This window comes from Engystomops pustulosus, chromosome 6, assembly GCF_040894005.1.
Source record: "Engystomops pustulosus chromosome 6, aEngPut4.maternal, whole genome shotgun sequence".
NCBI classification, from domain to species: domain Eukaryota; kingdom Metazoa; phylum Chordata; class Amphibia; order Anura; family Leptodactylidae; genus Engystomops; species Engystomops pustulosus.
The window spans coordinates 52338143-52354706 of NC_092416.1; positions in this window are offsets into that span (position 1 = coordinate 52338143).

Here is a 16564-nt window from a genome sequence, read left to right on the forward strand (position 1 = left end):
CCCTTCCCTCCTAAAACCGGATCATCTAACGAAAACGCCCCCTGGCTCCCCCTCCCTCCCACCAGGCTGCGTAATGCTCGGGCCTCATCTGGAATTGTGATGGAGGAGTGTAAAAGGGGCCATGCTGGGCGGGGCCGCGCCTGCTCACTGGCTATAGCCTGTGTCTGTTCAGGTTATAGCGCAATTCTAGACCAGACAGGGTCTAGTGTAAACAGGCCAGAGCCTCCTGATATATCCAGCACAGTGGGAGTAGTCATACACTGATGACTTTGTAATCATAAAACAGATTTTTTTTTTACCTTCAATTCAAAACAATTTTAACACACAACTTTCCTATAATTCTGTATGTTATTATTTTATCACAACATTTTTCAAACCTCAGAATTTAACACAACATTCTGATTCCTCTTTGTTTATAATTTGTATAGAATTTTTTATTGATTATTTTAGATTTTTTATTGCAAAATTGCATTTTCTATTGCAAAAATATCACAATGATGACTTTTTATTTCAGAATTTTGACTCTTTATCTCACAGTTCAGATTTCTTTCTCAGCCTTTTGGGTTTTAGTTCCCAACTGGGATATTTCTCAACATTCTTCCAAGGGCTTTCCACACGATCATCCACTTTACTATTCAAAAGGTATATATTACTATGCTATTGGTTTTTACCCACATTATACACGGTAGACCCCCCCCCCCCCAAAAGTATTGTAATCCAGATTAGCCATGGACTTCACGATAGAATGATCATAGCTACTTTCTAAAACATTACTCCTGTGCTTTGTGTGGGAAGAAAATTCTTGGACCCAATGTACTGTAATGAAGAAAAGATGTTTAGAACAAGACATACTGATGCGTTATCTTGTCCCTTAAGAATGCACAGTCAATTTCGCCACGGCATACTGAGACTCCATGATGAATAACAGTTCAGTGAGGCTCCATCTAATATGCTGAAAATATGTTATTGTACGGCTTCTAAATCAGAATAACAATACGACTCTAGAGAGGTCACTTTACTTTTTTTGCATGTATGGTATGTGATCTATACATTGAAATCTGGAATACATAGACCAGCCTGACTAGGGCTAATCTGCAGAGCTGGAAATCTGACATATTTGTGAAGTAACTGCAACCGATAACGAATAAAATGAAAATTGCTTGTCAGAAGTTATCAAAATACCATTGTTAAAAATGCCTGAGAGAAGTCAGAAATCTGCAAGAACATTATGGATTTGTTGCAGACAACGAACATTATGAGATTCCTGCATAATGACTGGAAGGGGGAGGGGTATTATTAAGTCAGAAGGAGAGAGGTGATCGCTTACATGTTGGAGTGATTTCCATCATGCTGGAAACTTGTGTATACAAAACTGTGTTATAAGATATATTACATGTTACCGGGTTGTTCCGTTACCTTATTTCCCATCCATCTCAGCTGCTGCAGAATCTCTTTGAGACACATTAGGCCTTATACACAAAGCAGAGCCACTTGCACAAAGCCTTTGTGGAGACAAATGTAATCCTTGCATGTTACATGCGTCTGTATCTTCCTCGGGTCACACTCGATTGAAAAAACATTCATTTTTTCTATGTTTTAAATGGAGTTTAGGACTCGCTGTTCTGTCTGTCGTCCCTGAGTCCAGTGTCCCCACTACACTGCCAATATGTGGCTGTGGCTTTAGGAGTATTTTGAGGTAACTCATGGTTTGCTATATTATCATATGCGTCTGTCAATAGGGACTAGATTGATGTATTTTTATCTTCTTGTCTTTCAGTCTAAATTATGAAGTAGTTTAGCTTATCTCTAGTACCCATTTAACAAAATAAAAATGTTCAATCTGGTCTTTCTGGACGTTATTGTTTAAAGGTTAGGTGGGATAAGCTTTTTATGGGTTGTGGTCCCAATGTAATTTATATATAACTGATACATATCATTGATTTCCTCCTCCATGTATGAATAAGTCTCCTGCAAAGAACAGTGAGGTAAAAGGGCTCCCTTGTTTCCCATCAGTCCCACCACCCCAGTATGTGATTTTTCAGAGCTTTCTCTGTCTTTTCTGTACCTCAAGCTGTGTCATAGAGTCATCTGCACCTTCAGTCACTGCTCTCTAGACACTGTCTTCACAGCAGGGAAGCTGTTAACACTTATTGCTCACAATGCACAGACTACACTTCACATACCTGTTTCTTTGCTGGTTTGCACTACTTATTCCATGCTCCATGCTTTTTCATGTGCTGAAAGCGGCCAGGCTAGTCACTATATAAATTCATTATGTACTCAACTTTAGGGCAAAGACAGGAAGAGGTTTGTCTCTGTTCACTTCATTGCTGCTGAAAATGATTTCTGACAACTAGTTAAAAAATGACATAACTCTGGAAAAATAAGGGTAGACAGCACAATCTAGGCATTGTTCTGTTTGTTTTGAAATAAGAAATCACAATTTGGTAACATTAGTATGAAATTAGAGTTACACATTTTTTACTTTGTAGCATCTTTTCACAACTGTCTAAAAGATTTACATGTTTAAAATTTAGAAAAATAAAGCCAACAATTTTTAAAACATGTTCAACGTAAATAATCAAACCCTTTGTGACTAAGCCGTTTTGGAGCTTCAAGACCATGTCCAATTTTTCAAATCTTCCATGTGTCACGATACTGTATATGGTAATAACTTTATATTACTTAAGTTACCTAGGTGATTTTCAGTTTTTTTGTGACAGGTTATACACTCGTTAGTGGTATATTTTGGATGATATGTTTGCATTTATTTATTAAAAAATTGTAAATTTTCTGATTTCTTATGGTTATGCACATTTTACAGCCCAGTGTAGTTATGAATTAACATTTACCATATGTCTCCTTTATTTTGGCTTAGTTTTTTAATGTTATTTTATTTTATTAGGACATTCGGAAGCGCAGAAATTGAACATCAATTAAATAGGGATTTCAAAAGTTTTATTTATTAGAAACTTCCCATAAATGACCCATTTTCAAAACTGCACCCCTTAAACTATTTAAAGCTGCCTTTAGTGAGCTTGTTAACCGTTTACGCATCTGACATGAACAACATGAAGGTTCCATTTTGTATTTTCACATTTTGACAATAAAATATATATTTTTGTTTTATACGCAATATTGCACAGGTAACCTTTATTATTTGGGTAAGCAATTTACGTAGTTTTTTATTTTATTTTTTTGTAGATTGAGTTTTTGACTGACATTTTATTGGTACCATGTCACGGTAAATGTTGCTTATTGATCGCTTTTTATCCAGTTTTTTTGTAAGGTTGGATGAGCAAATATCATAATCTTCTGTATGTTTCTAACATTTTTTTATGGCGTTCACTGTTTGTGTTGATTAATAATTTTATTCTTTTGTACGAGTTATTACAGATGCACTGATACATAGTGTTTGTGTGGTGATTTTTCACTTTTTTATCTTATATGAGACTTTTATATTGGATGAGGCATTATATATATTTTTTTAATTATTTTTTTTTTATTTGCACATTTTTGACACCAGCATGAAAGGGATTGGGGGATCTTTAAAGGAAACCTACCACTTGAAGTGGCAGGTTTCTGATGGAAATACCGGGCACCAGCTCAGGGTGAGCTGGTGCCGGAGCTTATTTTAGTTAGTGTTTTAAACCGCGGTATCGCGGTTTAAAACACTTTTTAAACTTTATAGCCGGCGCAGGCAGGTACACGCTCGGCGCTTACCATGCGTGCGGCTCTCATTCACTTCCTATGTAGCCGCGCGCACGGTAAGCGCCGAGCGATACCGCGGTTTAAAACACTAACTAAAATAAGCTCCGGCACCAGCTCACCCTGAGCTGGTGCTTGGTATTGCCATCGGAAACCTGCCACTTCAAGTGGTAGGTTTCCTTTAAAGAGAAGAACTTGATAAAGTCCTACAGATGTTGCGATCATGTTTGAATGTGGCGATTATCATGATACCAGCTGTTAGATTCTCTGATTCACCCACTTTTCTAGAACACTATTAGTTGTTCAGATGAAGTCTAAAGTAGACCATCTTTGCTTGTCAGTCTTAAAATGAATACCAGTGCCCCTTCTGCTCCCCCCACATACTTTGTCCTGCTGATTACAGAACTTCAAAAGCAAGTATTGCAATATATGAATAATCTTTACTATCCACTGCTGGTCTCTTTTGCATAATTATTCTGATCCTATGATGGTCCTTCCTTTGCAATAATAGGAAAGTGTTGATTTGAGCAATCTTGATATTACAATCAGTCTTTGCTTTGATTATTACCATTGTGCTTCTTCTGAAACACTTAAAATTTCCAGGACAAAAGTCATGGTCATAGATATATTAGATGTTTGAAAGGGTATCACACCTTACTGGGATCATTTGTGCTCGAGTAGCTTGCAATGACTCAGGAAAACATAGTGAAAATAACCAAAACCAAACTTATCATGAATTGAGGCAATTAGCTTAGTGGTCAAAGATAGTGTTGCAATAAGGCAACTGGCCTTATGGTTACAACAGTACATAGGGTACAAACATATTTGATAATGAACTTTTAGCTGTGCCCCTGACTTCCAGAATTCGCCAAATATGTCTCTGCGACAGTTTGAATCAGTTAGTGAAATATTTAGATAAGACGTAGACTGACCGTTTGGGCATAGGTTAATGGCCTATGGACAAAAAATTTCTATAGCAGTGATGGCAAACCTTTTAGAGACCGAGTGCCCAAACTACAACAAAGACCCGCTTCTTTATCGCAAAGTGCCGACACAGAAATTTAATTTGTGATTTATACTCCCTTCTATGTCTCAGTTGTCATTGATACCGGCACCTGAGGACACCAATAAAGCAGAAAATACTCCCAGGTACAGCTGTCACTTTAAAATAGCTCTGTGCAAAGCAAGTCCTGGGCTGTCTGGGACTGCAGGAATATACCTGGAGTCATCTCTGGTGATGGCCTGGGTGCCGACAGAAAGGGCTCCGAGTGCCACCTCTGGCACCAGTGCCATAGGTTAGCCATCACTGTTCTATAGAATCTAATTATATTTACATATAGATGATAAATTCTGTAACGAATAGATCATTTGATAGATCAAATAAATAAGGCCATATAATAGATCAATGGAAAGAAAGTTTTTTAAAACAGATATATGGATAAATAATATCCAAGGCAAACATCATGTAAGTATAGGTCCCATATAGGATTTTAGTCTTGTATAATAATAAGAGGTGATTTTCTGTTATTCATTAGGCAAAACAGGGCGAAATCAACAGCATATAGCGGACAAACCGCCCAAATGCTTCCTTGTTCTTCAGCAACATCTTTATTCACTTAATCTTGGATTCAGGAAATTCTCTTCCAAGCCAGTTTTATTGGGCGGTTTAAAGAAAGTTCTTCGTCTCCCAATCAGTAACAGATGAGCAGAGCTCTATCACATACTTCTCATGTTTACTGATCTTCTAATGTGTTCATTATAAATGGCTGTCCTGATACTACTGTGCTAATCCTTGATTTGGAAATTACCATAATGATACCTGATAATACTCTGAAATGTAAAAGAAAATGACATATATTAACCCCTACCGCTACAGAGAAGATCACTTTATCCCTTATATGGGTTATTCCAGCCAATAACATTGATCATCTATCCACATTATAAAAGGAGACTTCAACCAGATTTTACCGCATTAAACTACCAGTCCCATCAGATTGGCTATGAAATATGCTTTCTAGAATTCCCTCTTTTCTGAAATCTCACCATTAGTTAATGTCAGGCTGCATTCACATGGACGTGTGCTTGCCGGGCACTGGAGAGGAGAAGAGGGGAGAGCGCTGCCTGGCTGTACATACAGGGAAAGATACAGCAAGCTCTATCTTTTCCACGAGTACGGAACAGTACAATACCACACGTGTGTGGCACCATACCGCGGCCAGGTATGACCATGGCCATAGCCATCGATGGGAACTTATATTTGGCCGCAAATGTAAAAGGGACCTTCATTAACTGCCTATATCAATGGTTCTGTAAGCCCGATGCCCTAGGTGCATCCTTACGCACTGTAGAACCAATGATAGAAATGCAGATTTCATACCTAACTATTCATGCAAAAGAAGTCTCTTCTTTGCTTATTTTCACAAGTAAACGGGATATTCTAGAAAGGACATTTTATAACCTACCTAATGGGGCCAGTAGCTTAAATAAAATCTACCATTAAAATCCATCATGATAAACCAGGCACATTTACTCATAGATTCAGGCCCCGAGACTGTGATAATCTTCTTATATTTGTTAACCATGCCTTCTTTCTTCTAAAATCAATATAAAATTATGCTAATGCTCCAGAAAGCCTCTGGGCGGACATTACCTTGGTACGTCTTCACAGGCTGCCTCCCCTCCTTTGCTCCCTCTGCACCTGTGCAGTGAGCACTTTCCTCCTGCCTCAGTGGGAAGTCTGGAGCGAGCAGGGAGGGATGTAGCAGACTGCACACTGTAACAGCCTGTGAAGCTACATAACAGAGGGGTTCTGGTAACTCCACCAATGGCCCTTCTGGCTCATAAGTATCATTATTAATGTTAATTTTAGAAGGAAGGAGGTTATGGATAGCAAATATAAGAAGATTAACACAGTCACAGTGCATGGATCTCTTAAGTAAGTGTCTCAGGTATATCATGATGGATTTTGATGTTAGATTTCCTTTAATGGGATAAAATCTGGTGACACTGTCCTTTTAATCTTCCAGTTGCTGCAGACTCTGCTCAAATCTATACAGCAAAATTGACAAGAAAGGGCAGAAAATGTCAGAAGATTATGGGGCAGATTTACTTACCCGGTCCATTCGCGATCCAGCGGCGCGTTCTCTGCGCTGGATTCAGGTCTGGCCGGGATTTATTAAGGCAGTTCCTCCGACGTCCACCAGGTGGCGCTGCTGCGCTGAAGAGCATCGGAACGCACTGGAATACACCGAGCCGGGCTGAGTGAAGGTAAGTGCAATTTTCGCAACACATTTTTTGTTTTAAATGCGGCGGTTTTTCTGAATCCATCGGGTTTTTCGTTTGGCCACGCCCCCGATTTCCATCGCATGCATGTTGGCGCCGATGCGGCAGAATCCAATCGCGTGCGCCAAAATCCCGGGGCAATTCAGGGAAAATCGGCGCAAATCGGAAATATTCGGTTAACACGTCGGGAAACGCGAATCGGGCCCTTAGTAAATGACCCCCTATGTGTTCTTCATATGCAAATAGAAGAAATTCTGTATTTTAAGATTTATTATATAAAACGTTACTATTATCTAAATGTATAATAAGGCTTATGTATAATAATGCCCTTATATGGCAATACTCAGGACCAGAGTCTAAGTGATTTCCTGGACTTCACATCTTCTCTCATGGATTTTGTTGTAAGGATTTGGAGGAGATTTTGGACCCAGAGGTAGTCTCAGATGTGACACTAGAAAATGATTCTGGGACAAAGTACCAAAAGCTGTAGGAAAGTGGAGGACAGGCTGGTGGAGAATGTTCACAACAATGAGTAGGAGGTAACATTATTACCAATGAGCAATATGGTGAGACAGGCAGCAGACAGATAAATAAAAAGCTGGGATACTGAAGAACACCATTAGTACACACCAACCTTTTTCATTGGACATAGGAATGGCAGCCAAGAGGCACATGGGATTTTACAGTTGCCCTCAATTGATACGAGCCTTTCTTGTAATGAGATCTCTACATATTAGATGCTGACCTTTTAAAAATACATAACCTAAGTAAAATAATTCATTGCTTTCAAAGTATCTGCCCTGGATTCTAGGTTATCCAAATATATGCACCGAAAAAAATGTTCCTCCTAAGTTTGCTATCTGCAGGATGAAAAACCAACATGGAAATATATCTAGTTTCTGAAAAGCTAGACGGCAAGATCCTGGGACGTCACCATGAATCTTTCTCCTCCATAAGAAAACTAAAACTGGCATTCTCCACTAAAATGGGCTTATTCTCCTTCACGTCCAATGGAATGTAGTCAGCCTCTTCACATGATTCATACTGATATGCATCATATTTACATAACCTGGCACCGCTCTCGATATTGACGATTTTTGGTCAAGGCATACCAGTTGTTGATTAGAAACAATTACGTTAATCACAAGACGCCTTCAGGGTGTTGAGATGTCTCTTATAATTTGAGAGGCTTGGAACTTGGCTTCATATCAGAATATTTTCCTGCAATGATTTCATTCTGTAAAAATAGCTAAAACAAAGAATCTTCTTCCAAATGTTTGAAAAAAAAGGGAAGTGGATGATTTTTTTTCCACGGCTCATGGAAAATTATTCCACATCTGATATTAACTGGAAAAACCATACTGATATAAGATGTATTATAAAATCCCTTTGAAAGTATTTGGCCGCCTTCAACTTTTCTACCTTTTGCCACATTTTAGGCTTCAAACATAAAGATATAAAATTGTAATTTTTTTGGTGAAGAACTTTTGAAAAAAATTACAAACTGAAAAGTTCTGTGTGCAATATTATTCGACCCCCTTAAGTTAATACTTTGTAGTGCCATCTTTTGCTGCGATTACAGAAGCAACTAGATTGGGTTTTGTCTCTATCAGTTTTGCCCATTCTTCCTTGGAAAACATCTCGAGCTCAGTAAGGTTTGATGGAGAGCGTTTGTGAACAGCAGTTTTCAGCTCTTTCAACAGATTGGATTCAGGTCTGGACTGTGACTTGGCCATTCTAACATCTGGATACGTTTATTTGTGAACCTTTCCATTGTAGATTTTGCTTTATGTTTGGGATCATTGGGGCAAATTTACTAAGAACAGTGCAAACTGCACTATATGCACTATGTCTATATCTTTTCCAGACTCCAACAGGTGTCTTCCAGAATGGTCCTGTATTTGGCTCCATCCATCTGCCTATCAGTTTTAACCATCTTCCCCATCCCTGCTGAAGAAAAGCCCAAACCATGATGCTGCCACCACCATGTGTAACAGTGGGGATGGGGTGTTCAGGGTGATGAGCTGTGTTGCTTTTACGCCAAAGATATCATTTGGCATTGTGGCCAAAAAGTTTGATTTTGGTCTGACCTTCTTCCACATGTTTGGTGTCTGGTGGCTTGTGGCAAATTTTAAACAAGACTTTTTATGGATATCTTTGAGAAATGTCTCTTCTTTCCACTCTCCCATAAAGGCCAAATATGTGCAGTGTACGACTGATTGTTGTCCTTGGGACAGACTATCCTACCTCAGCTGTAGATCACTGCACTTCATCCAGAGGGATCATTGGCTTCTTGGCTGCGTCTCTGATCAGTCTTCTCCTTGTTTGAGGAAACACGGATAGAGAAAATACAAACTCTATGTTCACCCTGGTACTTGAACGCAGGTCCTCAGTGCTGCAAGGCTGTAGTGCTAACCACTAAGCCACTGTGCCGCCCTATTATAGATTCATACTTATGATAAGGAAACGGTTACTTCTGAAGATTAGACCATTTTTGCACTAGACAGAGAGAGTCTCACCTTGCCTTTTGGATGGGAACATTTTTCACCACATTAGTTTAGTGCCACTGCAAATTCCAGGCCATCCTTATAAAGAAATTAACTTCATATGCTAGATGAGGATGAACCAAGAATGGGGACACACAAGCCATAATCACTGCGGGGCAATCACAGTGGAACTTTCTATGCTATGATTTACAATCATACTATAGTGAATCCCATCCACATGCTGCAAAAAAACCCCCAAAAACCTTGAAGTGTGAACTAATTCCGACTAAGAATCCACATGATGTCAGTATCAAAATTGAAAAATTATCAAAAAGTCATATGAGCCCCCGGATAGTATCAATGGGAAACAATAACTCATACACCAATGGCATAAAATCAGGTATTTCAAATCAGGGGGCACTCAAAATGTAAAGAGTAATCATAATGGCTCAGATTTAAGATTTAAGTATTGCAAACTGCACTTAGAAATGTTTCTTTCTAATGTCCAGGGTACACTAGATTATTGAATTCTGGCGCAAAATCTTCAATTATCTGGCACAACCTGTTTGGAAAGTGTGCACCATCTTTTTTTAGGTGCATTGATTAGAGATGGGCAAATGGATTCGAACAAAGTGGAATTCAATACAAATTTCACTGAAAATTTGATTAGTTAAGAATCCGTAGTTTACACTGATTTTTGGGAATAAAGTCCCCCCCCCCCCCCCCGCTTTCTTAGCTAAATGGCCACAAGCACAACGTGTTACATGGGGCAGAGGACTCTGGGAAGGAGAAAGTAACACCCTCGGTGACATCTGCAGACCTGTAAGCCAATCAGCAACCAGCAGACTTATGTGATGTCACACAGCCCTATAAAAACATTTGCAGCCAATTGCAATCTCGGCATTTCGCACTGCATGTACTGTCTGTAGCGTCCAGCTGCTTCTACTGTACTGTGCTGTAGCGACTTCTGCTCCAATCCCAGTGTGTGCGTTTAGGGGGATCTGTATACTCCAAATATCAGTTCTTTTTTGTTTCTGAAGCCACTAGGAAGAAATCCTCCTCGAGTTACAGTGGCACAATGGCCTTCGCCAATATAGTCTGATATGCAATGTTTTCACCCGTTGGAATTCCAGCCTCCATATGTTAGAGCGCCTGTATGAACAAAGAAAAGCCATTAATGATTTTGATGACGCAAGCGGACAGGAGTATTTCCCTGTGTAACTTTGATATCAGCCACTGGCAGCTCATGCGTGACACCTGCTGTTTGCTCAGGCCCTTTGAATAGGCCATGGTATTTGTCAGTCGCCTCGACTGCGGGATGAATAACGTCATTCCACTGCTTCATGTCCTGGAACTCATGCTGCAAAATCTGTCTGGTCAGGGCACTGGAGAAGTGAAGACTACATCTCATGGCTACATGACTCCGGTGGGGGCTGAACTGGAGGAGGAGGAGGACATTGGAACACAAGCAGAGTCTGGTAAAATCAGTGGTTTTTCCACTCAGGTGACAAGAGATGGGGAGCGGGAGCATCTGGAGGAGGTAGAAGACAAGGCAGATGACCCAGAAGCACAATGACAGTATACAGTAGAGATGGAGGCCGGGAGTCTCTCAGAGTCACTTGCGCAGATGGCCCGCAGCATGCTGCTTTGCCTATTTAGTGACAGCCGAATATTCAACATCCGGCATAGGGATGACTTTTGGCTCTCCACCTTCTTGGACCCTCACTACCCGTCAAAAATGGGTGACTTTTTTCCAGCTGGGAGGGGGGGGGGGGGAGCAGCAGCAGCTCCATCAGCAGCAGCTTAAGTTTAGATTCCTTAATGAGCAACTTCCTTCACCCGCCTAGTGAGGAGGGTACCTGCCACCAGCAGCAGCAGGACATGGAGCAGACCCTGCACCAGCAGGTGGTGACCTACTTGGACAGCACTTTACCACCCCAGGTAGAGGATCCCCTGGACTACTAGGCAGCCAAACTTGCAGAGTTTGCAGTAGAGAAGCTGTCCTGCCCGGCCAGTAGTGTGGCATCAGAGCGTGTGTTTTGTGCGGCGCGGGCCATCGTTAATGTGGATGTGGAGAGACTGAACTTTGTCAAGATGAATCAGGCTTGGATCAGCCCGGATTTGAACTCACCAATACCTTATGCATCAGATTAGATCAGCCATGACACCTCCCCCAAATGTTGAGAAATTAGTCTGGATTCTAACAACCTGCCTCAGCCACTATTCTAATGCTGCCACCCGCCTGATGCCACACATCCGCTGCCAGCTGCTCCATCTGCCTCCTAACATCTTTATCAGGGACTGGAATTGTCCGCCACCTCCACACTGTATCATTGTGCCACTCTGTGACTTACCAGGTTGCCGCCACCTCCACACTGTATCATTGTGCCACTCTGGGCTCCTCCTGCTGCTGACGCCACCTCCACACTCTATCATTGTGCCACTCTGTGGGCTCCTGCTGCTGATGCCACCTCCACACTGTATCATTGTGCCACTCTGTGGGCTCCTGCTGCTGCTGAAGCCACCTCCACACTCTATCATTGTGCCACTCTGTGGGCTTCTGCTGCTGCTTCTGACGCCAGCTCCACACTGTATCATTGTGCCATTCTGTGGGCTCCTGCTGCTGCTGACGCCACCTCCACACTCTGTCATTGTGCCACTCTGTGGGCTCCTGCTGCTAACGCCACCTCCACACTGTATCATTGTGCCACTCTGTGGCTTACCAGGTTGCCGCCACCTCAACTCTATATCATTGTGCCACTCTGCAGCCTACTCATGATGCTGCCAACTGACCGCTGTCTCCCTGGATCACCCTGTGATTTCCATAATGCTGTTTTCACCCTCCACCGCTTTATAACGTTGCCACTATGTTTAGTTTTCCCCTTCATTTCATCTGTGAGAAGGAATGAAAAGCCTCAGGATTGATAGCCAAAAGCAGGAGTGGATACAGAACATAGAGGACATGCAAATATCCCATTTACTGGTCATCTCTGTTTTGGATCCACTCCTGTTTGTTTTTGGCTTTAGCAATACTGATGATGAATTATTGACCGATTGAAAGCGGACACTGACAGATGAAATGAAGGGCAAAATTACTGCCGACATCCTCTGCACTCTTTTGGAGGGTTTCTACATATATCTGCGTTTAATCTATGGAATCATCTGAAGTCAGTGTAAAAAGAGTGTACTCTTTGATGTTATAGTGGGATCTTGGCCCTCAGTTCAGTCCTTTGAAGAACAAACCACAATCCCTATGCATATTTAAGCATGGCACAATGTTCTACAACACCCTACAGGTTCTCTGCAGCCAGGAAATCAATTCGCCCATCTCTAGCATTGATCTTAAACTACATATAACACTAATAGTGAGAAACTGAGGGTAAGGTCACACGTTGCAGTTACAACTGCATCGCAATCAGCTTTTAGGTGATTTTAGGTGCAATTATTTTTATTTAACAGGTGAAGGACAGGTGAAGAACTGAACAGGTGAATTTGATTTTGAAGGAGAAATCAGGCTCACAAATGTCATTCACCTGTTCAACAAGTGTCTTTCACTTGTCAATTAACACAGCTGCACCCAAAACCACCTAAAAACTAATTGTGATGCATTTGTAACTGCAATGTGTGACTGCACCCTGAGGCTCTTGTTGGGTGCTGGAAAAAATGGTCACAATATGAGAGGGAGATGTGAGGCCACAATATGAGGGGGAGATGATAGGGGGCCACAATAAAAGGGGGAGGTGAGGGGCCACAATAAGAGCAGGCAGAAGCACTGATTGCTTTTAACCCCTTTACGCCGAAGCCACTTTTCACCTTCCTGACACGGCCCTTTTTTTAAAATCTGCCCTGTGTTACTATAAGTGGTTATAACTTCGGAACGCTTTAACATATCAAAGTGATTTTGAAATTGTTTTCTCATGATACTTTGTACTTCATGTTAGTTGAAACATTTCAGTGGTATGTATTGCATTTATTTATGAGAAAGACAGATATTTAGTGAATATTTGGAAAAATTCTTGACTTTCGAAATTCAAAATGATCTACTTTTTCCACTCATAGTCATAACAGCAAAAAAACTTAATGACTAACATTCACCAAATGTCTACTTTATGTGGACATGGTTTTTTATGCATACATATCATTTTTGTAGGATGTTATGGGGCTTTGAACATTAGGTGTGATTTTTCCCATTTAATAAAAAAAAAAGCAAAATCCTGCTATTGAGGGACCTGCTCAAATTTCAAGTCACTTTGAGAGGCCTAAATAATAGTAAAACCCCATAAATCACCCCATTATAGAAACTACACCCCGCAATGTACTTAAAACAACTTTTATGAAGTTTGTAACCTTTTTACAGGGGTTAAAACAAAATCGGATGCAATTTTGAAATAAAATTTTTTTTTTTGGCTAAATGAATGTGTTTTTCATAAAATGTACAAATTCTCAGTGGATAAAATACCAAAATACTTCATTTTAGTGGGTCATTAGCTTATTGATGAGATTTTATTAACTCTTGAATGTATGGAGGAAAATATAATTGTCAATTTTGGTTTCCTTTGGGGGTTGTACAACGTACACTAAAAATACTATATTATCTTTATTCAATAGATCACTACGATTATGGTGATACCTCATTTATATAGTTTTTGATATATTTTTACACATAGCACATTGTAATGAATGGGTTAAAACGAGATAGCTTCGGGATCGATGCTCCTCGGGACGTCATTGGGGAGTGACGATCCGTGGCAAGATGGCGGCGCCCATGTGCTGCCATCTCTTTGAAGCCGCCGTCAGCATTGCTAGCACCGATCGCGGGTGTTACCGGTAAGCCTTTGCTGCAATATGCCCGCGAGCCCTCTCCATGCACCGGGACCCGGCGCGCGTTGGCAAGGGGTTAAAGTTTTGTCACATTGTGAAAAACACATTTCAAAATACATCCATGTTTTTTCATCAAACGCATTCTGTAAACGCGGCCTATGAATATACGTGTAATATTTCCATGTAGCAGTAGATGGGCACCCAGAATCTTTTTCATTGGTGGGCCTTAGACACCCCAATCCGACCCTGCCTGGCGGAGAAGGGGGTGAGGACTTCTCCCTCTTTATTTCTTTCCTCAAACCCTGCCCTATAATTAGCGGTGTTCCACCCAACATGGTAACGCTGCAGTGAGACATGGTGTGCTCACTGCAGTGCGCCCGTGCCCTATGCACCTGTACAATGGCTGTGAGCTAGCTATCCAGCTATTGTTTTTGCAGCTAGCTCATGGCTGCCATATATGGTGGTATGGATGAGGCTATTAAAAGTGTATCAGGTCACAAACTTCTAAAAATTATGTGGGTGCATTTAATAGAAACATAGACAAAGCTTTGTGGCCCAAACCCAATAAGCATTGCAGACATATTACTCATTTTATGAAGATATACAACAATCAGCAAGTAGGGGGCTTAGGCATTTTTTAGATTTGCCTACACACGTGACAATTGTATTCATTGCTAAAGAGAAGAGATGGGGCACAAGCAGTTTGTAGTCAAATCTTGCAATTTAGGTCTGCCACAATGCACTTGAAGATGTAAAAGATTTTTATCTTTGCATAATTTTGCCATTTTTTACAGATCTATACGGAGCAATTTTATTGGTTTTGAAGGCATTTTGCACCCAATAGATACCGTTTAACCTTAAGATGTAATTTTCTGACCAAATATCCTCACATGTACATGTACAGCAAGGTTTTAATTTTAGGTTTAAGAATAATGTTTAAAGGAACCTGTCACAAGGGACCTCATTTTTACTAAAGACAGGTTGTAGAAGCCGATTACACCTGCGTTGCACATATGCCTTTCTTCTCTCTCTAAGCATTTGCATTACTAAACCTTACAGAATTTTCTGTGTAGTCCCAGGAGTTGGTTTTATTGGATGTATTTCACAAAACAGCACATGACTTGTCTGTGCTGCAAACTCATCAACTCTCAGCCCCCATCTTTGTGTTCCTGTACAGCTTCTCCTTTCTGCTTCTTCACAGAGCTCACAGCCTGGTGAGCTGACATCAGTGGGGGAGGGAGGAGCTGTACAAATGCACAAAGGTGGGGGCTGAGATATAAGGAGTCTGCAGCACAGACAAGTCCCTTTGATCCGTGCCCCTGTTTCTTTACACATAAGCCGCGCACAAGGAGCTTCCGGTCCGCAATGTGGCCGGCTCCTCCCATCCAATCCTATCTCTTAGCGTGGTAAGCCCTTGTAATGAAACAGGTGCACAGAGAAGACGGGCCGCGACGCGGGTAAGTACATGTTTATTATTTTTAAATAGCCCACCCCAGCCCTGCCCTCAGTAATTTTTAAGACCCAGATAACCCCTTTAATTAAACTGATTGGATTTGATTAGGAAAGGCACACACCTGTCTATATAAGTCCTCGCAGATCACAGTGCATGTCAGAGTGCATCATGAGGTCTAAGGAATTTCCCACTCAGAGACAGAATTGTGGCAAGGCACAAACTATTTCTGCAGCACTCAAAGTTCCTAAGAGCACAGTGCCCTCCATAATGCTTAAATGGAAGAAGTTTGGGACGACCACAGCTCTTCCTTGGTCTAACTGTTTAGCTAAACTAAACAATCATAGGAGATGATTCTTGGTGAGAGAGGTAAAGAAGAACCCTGTGGCTGAGCTCCAGAGATACAGTAGGGATGGGAAAAAGTTTCACAAAGTCAGCTATCACTGCAGCCCTCCACCAATTGGGGCTCACCTGCCAAATACAATCCCAGCAGTGACACAAGGTGGTGGCAGCACCGTGATACGGGGGAAGGACAGGATGACTGGTAGTAATTGAAGGAAAGATGAATGCGGACGAGAACAGAGATTTCTTGGATGGTCCTAGATGCTCTGGACCTCATGCTGGGCTGTAGGTTAAATAATAATAATAACAATAATAATAATAATTCCTACTAGAACATACAAACTCTTTGCAGATGGTTAACCTTCCAACAAGACAATGACCCTAAGACACAGCTAAAATATCAGAACAGCTAAAATCTTCAGAACAACTCAGTGACCATTCCTGACTGGCGCAGCCAGAGCCCTGACCTAAAGCC